Below are 18,342 nucleotides of genomic sequence, written 5' to 3'. Positions count from 1 at the left end.
ACGAATAAATCTCCTAATAACTCTTTCACTTGATGGCTCAATCAATCATGTTCAGTAAGATCCATACGATAATAAAGTTGATTTGGTGATATAGAACCTAGTACCAAATTAATTTAATGTTGTATATTCCTAAGATGTAGCTCATTAAGGAATAAATCTAAAAATTGTAAGAGAGGGTAAGTTTTAAAAGAGTTGTGGACAAAACTAAAATTTGTATAAAATTATTAGGTGAAATTGTAATTAAGCAAAAGTTCAAAGTAACCCAATGATTGGAAATCAAGGATGGGTAAATATGAAAGATTTAAGGTTAGATACATTTTAATATAGCATATTATAAAGTTCAATACATTTTAATTAATCAAAAATTTTATTGCATGTCAATTTATGCCTTTTAAATAAAAGGCAATATAAAACTATGCTAAAAAAATTAGGTCTTTATAGAATGAAAGAGTGCTTTACCAACAAATTTAACAAATGTCTATACTTTATTTTAAACTTTATTTTAAAAACTCACAATAATTACAATAACACAATTTATAAAATAGGTAGATGTTTTTTTATTCAACATTTTGCAATAAAAGTAGTTTATTTTATTAGTTACATCAATTATAATCTCGTTCTTAACCTCTTTTTTTCAAATTTCTTTAACTTTATAATATGACAAAAACATTTATGCCATGTTTTATAAGCATATCAACAACCACCAATTGATAATTAAATTTTTGGATTAATAAATTAAAGCTATATAATGCAAACCAAATAGTTTCTTTTTTTTTTCTTCCCTAAAGATAGGAGAGAGGGAAAAATATATGAATTCTTTTTTAGACTTTTATTTCTCCAAAGATTCAAACTCCCGTTTGAAAAAGGATGATTATCCTTTCATTATGTCAAGTATTGTGAAATAACAGACCACTGCACAAATTATTGAAAGGTAGCACTCCATTACATAATTCTTTTAAAAATAATAGTTTACTATTTTTTTTTTGGTCACACCCATTATCTAACTAGTTAGTTGGCACATGAAATATAAATTTTGCCCTCAATGAATAACTCCGAAAACAAAAAGAAAATGATACAAATTAATGCCATGTGAACTTATAGTTTTGCCTTGCTCTTGGTGTGAAAAAACATATCATTGTCGCTTAAGTTCACAATGATAATAAAATGACAATATTGCCCTTATAATTGATTTGCTGCATGATCAATTGTAAATTCACACAAATGTATTAAACATTTGTCTTTAAAAAGTTAATGTAGTGGAGTGTTATATTTTCAATAATTTATGTTGAGTTTTTTTATTTCACATTACTTGTCATAGTGAAAGAATAATAATCTTGGACTTAATTACAAATTTGAGTTTCATTTGATGAAAATACAATTTTGCCCATATGACATGATATCATCACTAGATTAACAACAATTATGAAAATGTTGTAAACTGTTATTTTTAAAAAGCTAATATAGTGATAAGATATAAAAAATTATTTTGTTAGGAAGTACTTTTTCGCAAAACTTAAGATAGTGGATTGTAGCTGCTGTAAGACTGTCTTGTCTTTTGGACAAGTTATGTTTGTCTTGTCTTTAGGACAAGTTAATATCTAGTTCTCAGAATTTCATTTTATAACAGTTATTGGCTGTGGTTTTTGAGATCTTGCAATGGCCACAAACGTTGAAGCATTGGAAACCACTATCAATAGTGACTATGCTAGTATGTCCATCGACAAGGAGGAGGAAGGAGGATTGATAGTCACAGGGGATGAGGGGGAAGATGGTGGTCAGGGGAAACTCCATCTCTGATTTTGCTTAGTTGGCAGATTTCTTACTGACAAAGTGATAAATTTTGCTGCCATGAAAAATACAATGGCGTCGCTGTGGCGTCCTGGCAAAGGAGTGTGCATCAAAGATCTATCACCAACACTATTCCTCTTCCAAATTTTCCATGAGATTGATATTAATAAGGTGTTAGAATCGGGGTCATGGACCTTTGATCAACATATTCTGCTTGTAAAGCGGCTGGAGGAAGATGAGCAACCACAAAATATTCTTTTATTAACTACTTCCTTCTGGATACAGATCTATAATTTACCAATTGGATTTATGTCAGAGAAAATTTTGAAAGACATTAGGAATTATATTGGTATTTTTTTGGCTTCGGATGAGAATAATTTGATGGGGGTCTGCCGTAATTATATGCGCATTCGTGTTTCCATGGATGTTCGAAAACCTCTTAAGCGTAGGATGAAGTTGAAAAAAGCAAGAAGTGATTGGATTTGGGTTGATCTTAAGTATGAGAGGCTAAATATTTTTTGTTTCACTTGTGGTTTACTTGGGCATACTGCACAGCAATGCCCCAAACTGTATGAGTGCCCGAAAGGTGAAATTGTGCCTGTCTATGGCCATTGGTTGAAGGCGGCAACTAGGAGAACTGTGATGAATTCCGCCAAACGATAGCTGTGCCAGGGACCACTGGAGATGGTGGAGACAAATAAAGGAAAAAACATGGATCAAGCAGTTGCCATGTCAATTGATTCGGTAAAATATTTGGAGTTGCTTTTTCTAAGCCTTTTTATTGGTGGAGAAAATGTGGGAAACATGGCTCTCAATATGGTAGTTGATAAACAATTGCCAATTGGAAATCAATTTAAAGAGAAGTCGACGAGTGAGACAGCTGTTGTTGTAGATGGCGATATGGAAGGTATGAAGGATTTGAAAATGGCCTTATTGTCAATGATTTAAAAAGGAGAAGATCTTTAAATGGGCTTCACATTACCATGGGCCTAGGTGAGCAATTTTCAACAAAGATTGACACATCTGAGGAGGCAAAAAATGGACTATCGGTGGGACCTGTAATTCAGGCCCACCGAGCCCAATGAGTATCTTGAGTTGGAACTGTCGTGGGTTGGGCCACCTATGGACAGTTCAATTGTTGAAAATGCATAGGCCACCATATCAACAAAGTGAGCAAGTCTATGAATCTCTCTTCGTTGCCTTCTATATGAAATTGAATCTTGTTATTGTGAAAGTTCTTGGGTCAAAATTTTTTCTTTATCCTCGATTGATGGAGATTCACTATCTATATCCTCGACACTAACTAGATCAGATTTAATATTTTCAAACTCCAATTGTTGCAAAGTGCTACTGGTCTTGTCATCCTCTTGAGAATCTTTTGTTTCAACATGGTTGATCCATCAAAAGTCACATCTCTGGTAAAAATAAACTTCTTTGCAACATGACACAAGAGACGGTATCCTTTTAATCTACAATTTATACCCATGAACAATGATCTCTTTGCTTTTGTGTCTAATTTAGATTCGTTTACATGATAATAAGCAATGGAACAAAAAACATGCAAAAAATCATAATTAATAGCAGGTTTACCAGTCCGCATCTCTAGAGGTATTTTGTCGTCAATTGCAGTTGATGCCAAATAGTTGATCAGATGGCACACAAATATAATTACCTCTGTCTAAAACTCCTTGCCCAGTGCAGCATTAGACAACTTACATCGAATTTTTTTTCTCTAGTATAGTTTGGTTCATCGTTCTACCACCCCATTCTACCGCAGTGTATCTCGAATATTGAAATGTCGCACAATGCCCTTATCTCGGCATACTTGTATAAATAGATCATTTTTTTACTCACCATCATTGTCTGAGTTAAGTCTTTTGACCTTTTGACCAGTCTGAGTCTCGACCATCTTCTTCTATTTCAGGAATGTTCCTCTTAAAGAAATTGTTTTTAGAGGTCCCCACACATTACTATGAACATAGTTCAAAATCTCTTTTATATTGTGAATTGTTAAACCAAACTTTACCCTTGTCTGCTTGCCCAAAATACAATGTTCATAAAATTCTAATTGCAAGAATTTGCACCTTTCAATAATCCTTACTTTTCTAAAGAATGCAAAACTTTTTCACCAATATGTCCCAAACACATATGCCACAATTTAGTTTCTGAATTTGCATCATTTTAAAAAACTATTGATGGTCATCCAATAATTGTACTCCCTTGGAAATAGTACATGTTATTTCTTCTTGTGTTTTTCATTTGAAATTCTAGTTAAGCAACCCAAGAGGGAGGGTGAACTGGGTTTAAAAATTATACGAACAAAAATACAATAGAAATAAATACTTCAAGAAATTCAATAACAGTAAATTCAACAATTTGTAAATTTAAAAAGATAAAGGATAAGAAAACAAACATATGAATTTTTACGTAGTTCAGGAAAACGCGCCTATGTCCACGCCTCCAAGCAAACCAAGCTTGAAGATTTCACTATTCAAGCCTCCCAAAACTTCAAGATTTTTCAATTAACTTCTAAAGTGTCAATGAACCTTTACAAGTAGTGATGTACACACACACCTCTTTCTCCCAAGTGTTTCCCACACTTATACTCACTAAATTTGGATATATGAATGAAAATTATAAAGATTACTCTCTATAAGAATATATAAGCAAAATGAAAACTCAATAATGATTCAATGTATGTAAATAAGCAAGATGAAAGCTCAAGATCAGTTGTATTAACAAGTTTTAGCTTAATTTGGATTGAAAAAGTTGTTAGTTTTAAGTTTGATTTGGGTTTTTATAGTTTAAACAATCAAACTAGTAGTTATTGACTTTCTGGGACTGCTAGATCACCGCTAAAATAAGGCAATTAACTGTTTGGGTTGCTATTAGAAATAGTTTCAAATTTTGGCACAGACGGTTAGTCGCTACAAGCAGTGAACTAGCCGCTAACTCTCTGTACATAAAGTGACTAGCTACTTTCTAGGAAGAGGTTAGCCACTATCTTTCTGGTTTTGAGTTACTATTTTTGAATTTAAAATTTGTCCCCAAAGTCTTTATGAAATTATACTATGGCCTATATCAATTTAAAATACTTTCAAATAGGTCCATTTTCAAAATTGAAAACAAGACTTATTGATTTCAAAACTCAAACCTTTTCATTTTGGTCCTTAACCATGAAAAACACCCAAATGGAGAGAATTATTTGCCTTATAAATATAATACCTTATTTTATGAAAAAATAATGATTTGTTTAGAGATTATGAAGAAAATCTTAAGCTTTTAAGATGCTAGATCATGCATACATTAAACTATACTAGCTTTAAAATAAATGACATGAGCTAGTACCCTTTATAGTTTACCTTCGATTATGTTGTTGTCCATAATACAGTATAATCTCTATAAATTAATAATGTCGGGACCATAGAAATTTATTAATTTAGAGAGATATTAATTAATCAATAAATTAATAATTTATTAATTTATAGAGTGTGTTCACAGTACAAAGAACTAACATTTAATTGACTAAAAATTCATTATATTTTACAAATATAATCAATAGAATTTAAATAAATTCATCAAATAAATAATGTATACTTGATTAAATAAATTCATGAATTTTACTAAGTGTATTCAATGAACTAAACTAAATGTTAGTTATTAAATTGTATAAATTGAATTAGAACTAATCTAATGTACCTATCTACTTGATTAACGAAATTCATGTATTTACATTAATTTATCTAAATGTATTCAATGAACTAAACTAAATGTTAGTTATTAAATTGTATTAATTGAATTAGAACTAATCTAATGTACCTATCTACTTGATTAACTAAATTCATGTATTTACATTAATTTATCTAAATGTATTCAATGAACTAAACTAAATGTTAGTTATTAAATTGTATTAATTGAATTTGAACTAATTCATCTAATGTACCTATCTACTTGATTAACTAAATTCATGTATTTACATAAATTTATCTAAGTGTATTCAATGAACTAAAATAAATGAAATTTCATTAAATTGTATCAATTGAATTTGACTACTTATCTACTTAATTAAAGTGTATTCATGTATTTACATAATTTAGCTAAGTTATTTATCCAATGAACTAGATTAGAAATTAAATGTATTCAATGAATTAAGTTAAAATTATTGTCTATATAAACAAACACAAAGTATTATTAATTTATTATATAAATGGGACCACAGAGTTATATAGGAGTTCTCAGAAAAATTATTATCTTATTAATTTATCGAAATTATTAATTTAGCTCCAGGGCCCAAGTCGGGACAACAAAAAATTATTATATTATAGAGATTATTAATTTATCGAGTATTAATTTTTAGAGGTTATACTGTAGTTCGTCTTCGATTATGCCGTTATCCATGATTGTCTTGAGCTTGATTTCACTTGAATAATATTTTCCTTTCAAAAACTTTTGAGATAATGAAACATAAATTGACCAAAATTGTCCTTTTTACATGTGGTTTATTATTATTAAAATCAAAGATCATGTAGCCATTTAGGCCAACATCATCACCATGAGTGCACCAGCTACTACCTCACATATCCATCTCTTAGAGTGCTTGTAAGCCTTTTGGATTCTAGAACTCCTAACGAGATTAGATTTTTCTTTAAGCTTGGCAAGAAGCAAATATTTGTCAAGACTTAGATTGATCTGTCATGATTCTTCAATTAGATTAAACCTATTCTCACGACTTTATAAGCATTGTCATTGCCCATAAAAACAACTCTACTGTCTAACTCCTTGAAGCTAGAAAACCAACCCTTACTAGGACACATATAATAAGTACAACGCAAATACAAAATTCACTCATCTGAGTGACATATCAACGTCATGCCAACCAAACGAAAGTCTAACTCTTTATCATGCTCCACTACACATGCATCAGAAATAGCCTAGCCTTTTTGTAATTTCGGACAATTATTTTTCCAATTCCCTTTCTCGCGATAAAAAGCACATTCATCTTTGGCAGTCCTCTCTTTAGACTTGCTCTTTTTTCCAAGTTTGTGACTCTGTGAATGACTTTTCGCTGTTAGTGCTCTGCAATTGTATCTCTGTGATCCTTTTTGTCTTTCTTTCTGGTCTCAGAGTTATACAACGCACTACATACAACATCGAATGTGACATTGTCCCTCTCATGAAGCAAAGTGTGGAGAGATGTTCATATTCATCAAGAAGGGAATTCAACCGCAACAATACCTTATCTTCATTTTTAAATTTCTCATCTAAATTTAGCAAATTCGCCAAAATCTTTTTTAATGAGTTCACATAGTCATTCATCGATATGCTTAGTGCATATGTGAATTGATGGAGTTTTTATTCGTATGAAGCCTATTTTCAAGGTTTTTAGTCATGTGCTTTTCTTCCAACGTCTTCCATAATTTCTTTGCTGATGTCTCCCTTAGTACCACATGTCTGTTTATTGATCTTTATCCACTCCTTATCGTCCATCTTGTCAGGCTTTTCTTCAAGGGTGAGGTCTAACTCTTGCTAACATAAGACATCCAACACATCATATTGCCACATACCAAAATTATCGATACCGTCAAATTTCTCCACTTCAAATTTCGCATTCGTCACAGTAGTCCTTGTTGACGAAGATGACGATGATGCCTCAACCATCCTTTTTAATTACTTAACCTAAACAATTTTTATGTGTCTATTTGTATAAATAATGCACCAAAAAATTTCTTAAGAAGGATTGGAAGAGTCGCAATGGTCTTATTTAAAACCTAAACTTCTTAGACTCTTATCGTCTTGTTGACAGAACTTTCCTATACATGCACTTAATCACACAACTAAACTGCAAGCTCTTCATACTCCCAAGTACAAACTTTTGGCTTCACTGAATTCATGGATAGTACCACATACATGAACAATATCATATATGTGTATAGTACCATTTACGTAAACAGTGTATATACCCTAAGTGCAAGTCGTTGGCTCTGATACCAATTGTTATGGAAGCAAGCGTTAAGCAATTATTAATATTATGGTGATGACAACTTCTGGAGAAATATAAATATGATGATAAACAAAAGCAAAGAAAATAGGACACAATAATTTATGTGATTCGGCATAATGCTCATGTCCACGGACAAATGTTGAAAGATAATTTCACTAATAAATGGGAATTTATAAAAGTGAAAAAAAACTCTTAAAACTCAAAACTCCAAAACACCCAATTAGTTCCTCACTAGAACACCCAAGTAGAAAGTCTCTCAAATTGCTTCTCTTACCATTGTTCTCAAAATGATGAGATGATTTTTGAATGAATGATGAGGCTTGTATTTATAGGGAAAATTGGATGCACTATTGCACCAACTTCAAGCAATTTTGTCAATTAAATTAGGCACCTAACTAGCCTTAGCAATTTGTCTTCAAATTTGGTTCCCAATTTGAATGCACGCATGTGTTTTTCTTTCGAATTCGAATACATGTTTGTCAATTGCATGCACCGCCAATTGACTTTTTAACACTGAGTTTCTAATTTAAGAATATATCTTGCACTTCTCTGTAGTTTTGATTTTATTGCTAAGATAATAGGAAGAATTTCTATTCGAAATTTAATAGAATCATAGGCACTTGTCATTGGATGTGGGTTAGTATATTTATTTTATTTTGATTTTTTGTCTCGATTTTAATTTTTATATATAGAAAAAGATCCAAGCATGCAGTAGGCATTGAATTAGGTCCAAATTGATAAATTATACATGGATTGAGCTAATAGAATAATCTCTCTTTAGTCATAATGTTCGGACTAATTAATTTTATTATTATAACAAAGTTATAATTTAATAGAGGTGTCGTTACAAAAAATATATATTGACAATAGGGACATACATAATTTCAAAAAAAACTAACATATTTTTCATAATATATAGATGGTTATTACTATGTGACGGAAAATTCCTTAAAACAAGATTTAAAAAATTATAACTTATTATAATGTAGAGTTATTCTTATTTATAATTAAATTGGGACCAAAATGTTTTATGATTAAATGAAAATTAATCCTATATAAAGAATATTATAATAGAGAGATTTTACTGTATTAATATTTGTATTATAATTGCTAATGTATTATTTAAAAAAAGTTAGGCTTTTTAAGGTGTTTATTATATGTTAATAATTTCAGAATAAACAAGTAAAAGATATTGAAAGTGCAACAATTTTTGAAGGCCTTTGCTAAAATACATGCATGTATCTCATATATGCAAGGAATAAAAAAATTAAAGAAAAGCATTGTAGTTGTGGCAACCAAACATTAAAATAAATAAATAAAAAACTTGGAGCAACTAGTAAGGAGCAACCGGTTGCACCTTAAATAATTTAAAAAATACCAAGTAATATAATAAATAAATAAAATAATAATTATTTTAGTAATAAAGGTCACATAATAATAAAAAAATAGTTTTATAATAGTAAAAAATTAGTTTTATGTCTATTGGTTCATAATTTGTATATTTTTCAGAATTACAAGTTAATGGTCGCAAGTTTCATGTTCATTGTCCTAGGTTTCAGGTTCCTTTGGTTTCAAGTCTAATGGTCCAAATATCAAGGTTCATGGTTTTTGTTTCATGTTTATTGGTTGATAAATTCCATAATTTTCAGGATTGCAAGTTAATGATCTTAGATTTCATGTTCATTGGTCTAAGTTTCAAGTTTCTTTGGTTTCAAGTCTAATGGTCCAAGTATCAAGATTAATGGTCGGTGTTTCATGTTTATTGGTCCATAAATTCCATGATTTTCAGGATTGAAAGTTAATGATCCTAAGTTTCATGTTCATTGCCTAAGTTTCAAGTTTAATGGTTTAAGAATCAAGATTAATGGTCCATGTTTCATATTTTGTCAGTTCATAAATTCCTTGATTTTCAAGATTGCAAGTTAATGATCCCAAGTTTCATATTTATTACCCTGCGTTTCAATTTCCTTTGGTTTCAAGTTTAATGGTGCCAATATCAAGTTAATGGCATGTGTTTTATGTTTATTGGTCTATAAATTTTATGATTTTTAGGATTGCAAGTTAATGATCCCAAGTTTCATGTTCATTGCCTTGCGTTTCAAGTTACTTTGGTTTCACGTTTAATGGTCTCAATATCAAGTTAATGGTAGGTGTTTCATGTTTATTGGTCCATAAATTCTATGATTTTTAGGATTGCAAGTTAATGATCCCAAGTTTCATGTTCATTGCCCTGAGTTTCAAGTTACTTTGGTTTCAAGTTTATTGATCTCAATGTCAAGTCAATTGTAGGTGTTTCATGTTTATTGGTCCATAAATTCCATGATTTTCAGGATTGTAAGTTAATAATCCTAAGTTTTATGTTCATTGCCCTAAGTTTCGAGTTACTTTGGTTTCAAGTTTAATGGTCCCAATATCAAGTAAATGGTAGTGTTTCATATTTATTGGTCTATAAGTTGCATGATTTTCAGAATTGTAAGTTAATGCTCCCAAATTTCATGTTTGTTACCCAAAGTTCCGAGTTACTTTGGTTTTAAGTTTAATGGTCAATGTGTTAGGATTAATAGTAAGTGTTTCATACTTATTGGTTCATGATTTGCATGAATTTTAAGATTGCAAGTTAATGATCCCAAGTTTTATGTTCGTTGCCCAACGTTTCAAGTTAATTTGAATTAAAGTTTAATGGTCTTAGTGTCAAGAATACTCATAGGTGTTTCATATTTATTGGTCCATGATTTGCATGATTTTTAAGATTGTCAGTTAATGATCTCAAGTTTCATATTCATTGTCCTAAGTTTCAAGTTACTTTGGTTTCAAGTTTAATGATCGTAATATCAAGATTAATGGTAGCCGTTTCATATTTATTGGTCTATGATTTGTATGATTCTTTAAATTATAAGTTTATGATCCCAAGTTTCATGTTCGTTGTCCAAAATTTTAAGTTACTTTAATTTTAAGTTTAATGGTCCTAATATTAAGATTAATGGAATATGTTTTATATTTATTGGTCCAAAGTTTCAAGTTACTGTTTTAAAGATTTCCATTTCTTACAAATTTTTTATTATTTAACATCAAAATGAATCTCAGCCATTGAATCCACTCCATTTAATCTAACGATAATGTTTTATGCATGTATGAGATACATGCATGTACTGTAGCTGCCCCCAATTTTGAAGTTAGGCTCAGTATGAATCGAAGTAATTTAAAGGAATGCAAAGCATTGTCGTCTTGCTCAGTTGTGCAATTAAAGAATGTGCGACGAGGCCCATTTTGTTCGTTAAAATGTTCTTACACGTGGCTCTCTTTCATCTCTCTGTCTCTCCTGCTTTCTTCCGAGTGTCCACCCTGAAATCTAAAGTTACCCAAAAACAGAATAATCACAGGGGTCTCCCTTTCTTGCACCGCTTTTGGAATTTTTTTCTTCGTCTTGAATAACGATACGATGACGAAAACTAAGAGCATTTTGAATAGAAAGATAGAAATTGAGAGCGTAAATGCAAATGCAAATGCAAACGATTGGTGGAATAAGATCAATGAATCGGATGAATGGCAAAGCGGCATTTTCTACGCCTTGTGTGCTGCTTATGTGTTAGTCTCCCTTGTTGCTTTGGTGCTCTCGATTTCTCTCTATTGTTACTCTTTTATTAGTACTTTCAATGTGATATGATAAAATTAAATTATTTTATTTCTCATTTTGGACCACTTTCAATTTGTCATTCTAATTTTACGAACTATTATTGTTATTTTTATTGTTATGAGTTTAAAAAAATGGTGGAAAATAAAATTTAAATCTGGATGAATTTGAAACAATCACCTGCTAAGTAATGGAAGACAAGATCTTTTGAAGTTTTTTTCGTTTTTTTTCGTGTTAAAGTAAAACTCCTGTCATTCTTTCTAGTGTTTTAGATTTTTAGTTTGTTTGAATTTTGACCAAATTTTCTTTTATCCTCCATGAGATGCAACAAAATGTTGCTTGACATTGAAGCATTTAATTAAGTACTTCTCTGCCATTGGCATTAGTATTTGCGAATAATAAGATCCCGTTTCTTTAATGTTTGATTTGTTTTTCTGAGATTAATTATTTCTGAAATAATTAGAATCTTAAAGAAAATAATTTTCTTATGAAAGTGTATAACAAATGAGAGGCTTGAACATTTTATATGCATCTAGTTATATCTTAGTGATCATTTAGCTTTGCAAAGCATTTAAAATATAGATTGTTTTCGTGCGAGCATGTAAGTTTAATGGTAATGCATTTCAGAGGAGACAGCAGGTCACTAGTCTTAGATTTCCAACGTTGTCGGTCAATTTTGATTCATCTATCATCTAGTCAAATGGTAAAATTGTTATCGGGTTTTTGCATTAGCTTGAATAACTTTGCTGTGATCTTAAGTTACTGCACACTAATCTTATTACTCAAAATAGGGGTTTACTGGATTTGTTCAACTACAGTGTGTAGTGAATTTTGCTTCTTGGTCAGTTCATATTCTCATAATTTCAGATGAAGTGTGCAGAAAAAATGTATATATATTGGAACATATTATTCGTTACATGAAAATTGCACATAGGAGAAATATTCATGTGCTTGTATATATTTTCTGATTAGACTATGTCACTTACATGTGTGGTGAGGGAATTTGGTTAACATCATGAAACTAAAAAAAGGATATGCATATAAACCAAAAGCCGACATAATTATGGGTGGTAAATAGCAGTTCATAATGGTTACTTTTTCTACTTTCAGGTACAACTTGTCCGCATTCAACTGAGATTACCAAATTATGGGTGGACGATACAAAAGGTTTTCCACCTGATGAATTTCATTGTGAATGGATGTAAAGGATGTTAAAACATTTTTCATAGTTTTTACCTAAATCTGTCAGGTGAGGTTGCTCTAATTTGGTTCCAATTTTAACAGTACGGGCTATCCTTTTTGGTTTATACAAGAGAGTGTTTCTTCTGAGGCCAAAGGTATGTTGCTCTGGAGAATTATGGTGACCAGTACTCCAGCATTATGTATTATTTAATATCCTAATTGACTGCTATTATGTTCTGATATTTTGTGGATTAATAATTGAATTCTAGAGCTTTTTAGAAAGGAACTTTTGGTTTGTACAGCAGATATGTCAGATACTCTTAGAGTTGGCCAATGGGCTGTGCCAGCCCATGGGACCATGGGCACAACATGGTCCATTGCATGTACGGCACGAGGCACATGCTGTGCTCAACACACAACATGTGCCTTGAGCTTCTCATTATTTTAAACATCTAAATATGTCTTGAGCTTCTGAATCATGCAGCAATATGAGGATGCATGACTTCTGTGAGAATGCATACATGAGAAATTGATTGATTATTTTCCTTTTCATAGTACTAAGCTAAAAGGATTTTGGGTTAATACAACTGATATTTTAAAGTTAAAGAATGAGATGTGAAAGAATGTAAAATATAGAAATTGCTTCTGGTTACAATCTGCAAAGTTGACTAGAAGTTCAAGTATTTGCAGTTTTAACTTGAAAAGCTATTTGTACATGTACATGGTAAAGTTTATTGGTTACAAATAGCATTTTCAATTGGAAGATATGATGCTAGAGGGAAAAATGGTTCTTCTTTACAATGTGTAAGGTAAAGTGAGCTTATATTTGAGATGTTCCTTGTATGCCACCTTCTATTTGGGAGTTGCCTATGTAGTATGGGTGTCTCGTGGTTGGAGGGTGATAGTATTCATGTTCCTTGAATCGAAAGTTAGCATAAACAACAAATTCAAAATCAGCAACTGAGGCAATAAATAGTATTTAGATATTTTACTTTCCTGTTTATTCTTCATAAAATTGACAAATAGAGCAATTAATTGCAAGCATGGGCACACTTCCCCACATGAGCTTGTGTTTTATAAGTAGCTGTCCTTTGGTGCATCTCTGTTCCTTAAATTTGGTTCATCTCTATTTTTTGGCAATCCCCTATGAGTTTGTTTCACATGTCATATTAATTTCGTTGACCTGCACTGCCTTAAATTATTGTCCTCGTACAGGAGCTTGAAATGGTGCTTCTGGATCTTCCCTCCCTTCTGTGCTTTTCAACTTATACTTTGCTTGTATTATTCTCAGCCGAGATATATCACCAGGTAGATAACGTAGCTATGCATTCTTGAATAAGCTATTAGGTGCCACATTGACATTGATGGACTTCTATTGTTATTATTTCAGGCAAGAAGCCTTTCCACTAATAAACTCAGGCCTGCATATTATATCGTCAATGCAATTGTGTACTTCATACAAGTGAGAGAAACAATCCAATTTCTTATTATTCATAATTTGTCCAGAAAGAAATTTTCCATACCTTGCACTGCTAATTACACATCTTGAATGTTATTATTTGTTGATTGTCTTATGATAAACAGGTGTGCATCTAGATTTATGTAAGATTAAGCCAGAGCCATGCTTCAGTGCGAGTTGCTGAACTTTTTCTTTCAGGTAAATGTTGATTGTTCAATTTCAGTACAAAACTTGTGAGTTGAGTTGAAGGAGTGTATAGTTATTTATAATGACTGCTTATAAGGCCGATCAATTGATTAATTTAGAGGAAGCAACATACACGTGGAAACACTGGCCCTTGGGTTAAATATTCATGCAGTTACTTCATTCTCTGCTGCATTGGGATTCTTGATATATGGTGGCAGGTAATGGTTGGTTACAACATAAGATGGTTCTCATATTGTTGCAATATTTCACACAATTTATTTATTTTCCAATCCATTTTAGGTTATTTGTCATGCTCAATGCTTCCCCATTGAATCTAGGGATCGTCAGAAAAAGCTGTATGAGGTTTGTAACTGAGAAATTGTACAAATTGCATAGCTGCTTCTAGAACTTTGTTATTATATCCCTAAAAAAAATTTCACATTATGTTTTTATGCATTGCTTGCATAGGGGTTGCGGGTTTCTGCAATTGTTAGCATGTGAGAACAGGTTATAAGTAAAAAAGATAATAATGAGCAGGAGTGATTTTAATGTTGAGGGAAATGAGACCAAAGTCTAGAAGCTGGTTAATGTGCTTGGAATGACCAAAAGACCTTGATACTTACATTTTCAAATGACAGGTTGGCTTTGTCACAGGAATTTTCTGTACCTGTTTCTTGATAAGATGCATTGCGGTAAGCCTCGCTTGTTTTCTGGAAAAATATCATGTAAGCCAGAATATGGAGCTTTAATGTTGGCATATTTTTTTGCTTCTTGTTTTAGGTTGCTGTCTCTGCTTTTGAAAAGAGTGCTGATTTCGATGTCCTAAATAATCCTATTTTACATCTCATCTACTACATGGCAAGTTTCTGATTCTTAGTGATATACATAATTGTTTCAAAGCAAATAGAACTTTGGGTCATGTTGTTCGTTCTTATCCATTTCAAATTTCTGTATAGTTCGCTATTCAGCTATTATCTTTTCTGGTGGTTGGAGATTTGTATTTTTAATTAAATGCATATGCATATCATCAGCAGTAAGGAAATAAGAAGAGAGAAAATTGGAAGAAAGTAGAAAATAGTACATTAAAAGTGTGTTTGAAATTGAGGTTGGAAATTTATAACTTAACAGTTACAACACTAAAGTGTTTGGTAAACACTAACTGCTGTAGTTTGGATGTTATGTTAATATGATTTTTCACTTGTATGATGAAAAATTTATTATATCTTTAATAATTTTGTCAAAATTATTATTTAAAATTTATATTTATTACATATTGTTAATTTTTGTTTCATAATTACAATTTTTTTCCCACAACAGCTGTAGTTTAAAAGTTACAGCATCTTAATCCTAAACAAAACTTAAAACTCTTTTCTAATATATGATTTGTTACAGAATTAAACAAAAAAGAAAAAAGGAACTCCCTTATTTTTTATTTGGACAATTTTACCTTTTAGTGTTAAACTTTCAATGTTTATGTTTAGGCAAATGCTATGTTACAATTAATGTAACATAGGGGCTCCCATTTATAAACATAATTCTAAAACTTAAACAAAAATCTATTTAATATACTATATAAATAACTAATAAAAAATTATTTTAAACAATATACTTAAATTTATAATTAAATTCTATTTGAAAAGTTTATTAACATAATTTTATTTTATAATTAATTTAATTTAGTTTCTTTCTAAATAAGCTATGATATAATATAAATAATTTTCTTAATTAATCTATTATAATTCTAAAATTTTATTTGAAAAACTAAAAATGAAGCAAAGTCACTGCCTATTGCTGCCGCCATCAGTGTAGTACCATCCATCTAATTTCTACTAAAGAATTATATAAAAATTATCAATAATTGCTGATCTATAGACTAAAGCAACTTATTTGGCCGGAATACTTGGCGTTTTTTCGTCTCTATGAAAGTTAGAAAGTTTTCAAACTTTTTTAACCCGATTCGAAGAAAATAAATCCAATTTTTGAACTCTATGACAATGTAATGATAGCTTGTTGGGTGGTGAGTCCAACGGTACCAGTATGACGTTCCAGCACCAACATTAATGGCAACAGCAGTCGTCCGACGACGGCAACACTGACTTTCTTATGACTATTAAATTTATATTTATATTTTTGTAAATTAATTAATTAATTTTATTAAAATGTTTATATAGTTATTTTAGCTTTTATTAATATGAAATTAATTATCTATAATATTTAATTGATAAAATAAAATTGTAAATAATAATTACTTGATAACATTAAATAAGTTAATAAAAGATTAAAGGGCTAATTTTGGATATCGTGGCTTCCAATAAAATAGGGATTTGAATTAATCATTTTTTGGTGTGAATCTAAATTCTACAAAGGGGTGGGCAAATTAGATTTCGGTTTGGGTTGTTTGGGTTTCGATTTGGGTTTCAACCTGTTCGGTTTGGAGAATACAATCATTCGTGTTTGAACTATAAATTCGAACCGAACCGAACCGATTTAAATTCGTTTCAGGTTATAAATTCGGGTTCACTTAATTAGAAACCCTAATTCTACCATTTCTCATAATCTCATTCCAAATTAACTAAATAACATAAAGAATTTTATATTTAACAATTAAAAAAATAACAACAATTAAATAAAAAGAATTTAGAAATTAATTTACAATTAAAAAGATAAGTTACTAACAATTAATTAATGGGAAATCATAAAAAGAAAATAAATATTTTGGTAGTGGAGGAAGAAAAGAAGAATAAGAAGATGATTGGCAGCAGCCGAAGGAAAGAAGAAGAAGAAAAAGAGAAGAAGAAGGAAACAAGAAAAGAAGAACTGACGAAGAAGAAGAAGAAAAAGGAAAATAAAAGAAGAAGATGATATTTGGCACTTGGTAGTGGCGTAAAAAAAAAAAAAGGAGAAGAAGAAGATGATGAAGAAGAAGTGGAGGAGGAGTCGAGGTGGCGGCTAAGAATAAGAAAAGTATGTGTGTGAGTTGTGATGTGTTAGGGTTAGGAAAGAGTTTTTTGAATTATTTATTTTTTAATTTATTAGTTGACGCAATTGGGTTGTTCGGGTTCAACCTGAACCGAAATACAACTCGATCAAGTTTGAATTTTGAGCCCAAATGGGTTGTAAGCCTCAAACTAAATCGAATTAAATCTGAAATTCAAGCTCGGTTCGATTCGGGTCAACCCGATCCAAAGGCCCACCCCTAATTCTACATTATGATAGAAATTAAATTCGAATAGAAATTAAATTCTTACAAATCATGGTCAAACAAACAATGGAAATGGTAAAGGAATTCAAATTATGTTTCTCTCCCCCTTTTTCTTCTTCCATCCAAACACCATCTTAAGGTTTCAACAAAGGATATCAAAATCTGTTTTTTTTTTTTCAAGTATCCATTATAGATAGTAACTAAAAAAATTGACTTTAAAATTTTTAATTATTACAAATGTAATTCAAAATAGCTCAATTTGAGTAGTACACTAATGATATTAGAATTTGTTTTCAATGTATAAAATGTAAATTATTATATATTTATATAATATTATAAAAAATTTAAATAAATATTTAGGTTAAATAGATTTTGATGTTACAATTAATTTAAAATGTATAAATTTTTACATTTATTTTAATATTATATTTCTATTTATTATTTCTATAATTAAATGACACAAGCACATAAAGCATGGGCATATATGATGCAGCCAAGAGACTGTAGTAAGTTTTTGTTCATATGAAAAGAAAAATATATCTATTTATTTTGATTGAATAGATAGAACTAGAATTCTTTTAAGAGCTGTAGCCTCCACGCTCTAAATATTTATAAAAACATTAGTTTGGCATTTTCACATTTAGGGTTACCTTTTCCTTTGATTTAGCTATTGGTTCCCTCTGTTATATAAGAAATTTGAAGTATTTTCCTTTCGTATTTTTCCGAATGATTCATTAATCATCTCTCTATCTAAGAGCTTCAGAAAAAGTAGTTTTCCATGTTTTGGTTAATAAGAATGAAGGGCCTTCTTTTATCAGATTTTAGGCAAACTATCAGGTCATTGCTCACTGACTTCTAGAGTAGCTTTGGGGTTATTTGTCACTGACTTTAGA

At 30.6% G+C, this 18,342-nt stretch overlaps 1 pseudogene; it reads left to right on the top strand.

Moving 5' to 3' along the window:
• The first annotated feature begins 11,067 nt into the window (after positions 1-11,067).
• On the top strand, positions 11,068-15,407 carry LOC127899049 (tobamovirus multiplication protein 1-like; annotated as a pseudogene).
• Positions 15,408-18,342: the final 2,935 nt, after the last annotated feature.

This window comes from Citrus sinensis, chromosome 8, assembly GCF_022201045.2.
Source record: "Citrus sinensis cultivar Valencia sweet orange chromosome 8, DVS_A1.0, whole genome shotgun sequence".
In the NCBI taxonomy this organism is placed as follows: domain Eukaryota; kingdom Viridiplantae; phylum Streptophyta; class Magnoliopsida; order Sapindales; family Rutaceae; genus Citrus; species Citrus sinensis.
Note: the sequence above shows the minus strand (reverse complement) of the source record. Positions and strands in the feature narration are given on the sequence as shown.